The sequence below is a fragment of the Brassica oleracea genome, chromosome C3 (genome assembly GCF_000695525.1).
Source record: "Brassica oleracea var. oleracea cultivar TO1000 chromosome C3, BOL, whole genome shotgun sequence".
NCBI classification, from domain to species: Eukaryota; Viridiplantae; Streptophyta; class Magnoliopsida; order Brassicales; family Brassicaceae; genus Brassica; species Brassica oleracea.
Window position 1 is genome coordinate 21,178,564 of NC_027750.1, and position 2,675 is coordinate 21,181,238.

Below are 2,675 nucleotides of genomic sequence, written 5' to 3' on the forward strand. Positions count from 1 at the left end.
CCGTAATGAAACCGTCGATGAAATCAATGCTTATACCATCTCGCATACCTACGGGGTGTCAAGAGATTACTTCAGCTCTGACAGCTTTGAGATATCGGACACTCAATCAGATCAAAATGATACACTATACGCTGTTGAGTATCTCAATTCCTTGGAATTCTCAGGGTTGCCTTCGCATAAACTCACTCTGAAAGTTGGTGCTCCAGTTATGCTTGTGCGGAACATAAAAAAAAGGACTATACAATGGTATCCGTATGATCCTAACCCACATAGGGGACCGCGTTCTCAAAGCAGAAATTATCACTAGCTCACACATTGGAGAAGAAGTCTTGATCCCAAGGATTGTTCTTTTGCATGATGAAACAAAGCTACCGTTCACATTACGTCGGCGGTAATTTCCTATCAGATTGTGTTATGCAATGACAATCAACAAAAGCCAATGCCAAAGTTTAAAAGAGGTAAGCTTATATCTGCCTAAACCGGTCTTCGCTCAGGGTCAACTTTATGTGGCCCTCTCACGTGTCACAAGCAAAGCAGGATTAACGATCATCAAAATCGAAGATTCCCACCAGCTGAAAGTCAAGAACATAGTCTACAAAGAAATCTGCAAAGGCCTTCCTCCCCACAAAGGTATTTAAAATTAAAATTAGAACTTTTCACTTCCACATTTTTCAAAGGTCTTCTGATAAATTATTGTATTTACAGATTTCTTATGCCCAACGTATCATCCAAACGATGGTACAGTCAAATAAAGGACTTACACAGAGTTTCTACCTTGCTATGCCAGGTATGTATCTTTTTTATTTAAAAAATTATGGTTTGGTATATACTTAAATTTAAGTTAACTAACTTAATCTTTACCAATTTGAGACTATTTTTTTCTCATGGTTCACATCGCAACTTCTGTTTTTCAAAAGACTTGAACTCTTTCTTACATTGTTTATGATTACTTAAGCTACTCTTTTTGTTTTTACACAATTACATGAACTTGATAATCACCAATTTTTCCATCATTTTGAAAATACAATGCTCCTATTGCAAACAAAAACATTAAAATTTATAATCGGAAAATAAACTATCAAAACGTTTTTCCGCGCTCTGATACAAATAAAACCTTCATGATAATCATTGAGGTAATATGTTACCCAATAAAAAATCATTGTCGTAATATGATGTGGCTGAAAACAAAGGTGAATTATCTTGATCTCACTGATCAGTGATCAGTCACGTTATTAAGATCTCATGGTCAATAAAGAATTTAAAATTGTATCTACCACCCCTTTTTCATTTCCTTTATATATATCAAAATAGTATACATCATGCATTTTCGACTTTAATAACTTTTATTTCCGATGCTGAGAGCATCATTAGTGGATGAGTCTCTCCTTATAATCTCTCTAGCATATAATAATAATATAATTAAATTGAATTAATAAAAATTAAATAATAATAGTGTTAGACAATTTACTAACTGACATATAATTGAAACAGTCTCTGAGGTTTCTACCAAAGTCTCTTTATATACAATCGATTCTCTATCTCTCTATCTCTCTTCTTTCTCTTTCATATTTTTTTCTACTTTTTATTATTTTATTGTAGAGGAAATGAGTCAGAGCTCATTGCTGTTCATGTTCTAAGAACTTTTTAAAAGTATTTATTACATGTCTTATCTAATCTAAAATTTAATCGTTTTATTTTACTACTATTATTTTGATTTTGAAAATACTCATTTTTAGAAACCAACCGATAATGTTGCTCCATGAATCAATCGATTGAAATCGGATTCTAAAAGATTCTGACATGTGTTGTGGCTTTTATTGCTAAAAAAACATGTGGGGTTTGCCATGCAAAAAAGTAAGTAAAAACTAAAAAGTTATATTTAGCAAACGTCCCCGCGAAGTAAACAAGAGACGTATCAATTTTGGTATGGTATTTTTTTTTTCTGAACATGTTTTTTTTTTTGCTCAGTTGCAAAACTGACTATGAAATTCTGCGTAGTGTTTTTTTTTGTTAAAGAAAATTCTGTGTAGGGTTATATATTGGTTATTGATATTTTCGATTGGAAATACATTGATATTTTCGATTGGAAAGACCTGTAAGAAAAAAAAAACATAGCAAAATATTGCGCAAACTTTTGAGCAAAAAGAGAAAGACCATGCTTATAAAAAAAGGTGAATCTTTCTCCGGAGAGAGAATATGAAAAATTCTGATGGCCACTGTGAGAACTAAAATTCGCACTGTCGATTTCCGTTTAAATAAGGAAACTAGGAAAACCTTAATTTCCCGGAGGACTCGGATATCTGCTAATTACCACACGTCAAGCAATCAGAACACGAGAATAACAACGATAAAAATAAGAAATCGAAAAATAGAGCAAAGTAGATCTTATTCCGAATCTGCGTATGAGCGTTTACAACAAGGTTTAAGCCTGGGCTCGAGAGCTGTCGGCGAGATTCCTAGTTCTAGCAACCCTAAGACGGCTAAACCTAATTGAGTCGCAGCTCGAAATAACAAAAACGGAAAATTGCCTAAATTGCTCTAAGTGCTAAGTTTGCTCTGAAAAGTGCTCTCTCCCATGCTCCTCGCCTAGGACTCCTTATATACTAGCTCCAAGGTCGTTTTACGCTTTTACTCTTCTGCCCTTAAGCCGTCATAGCATAAAAATGGAGATATTC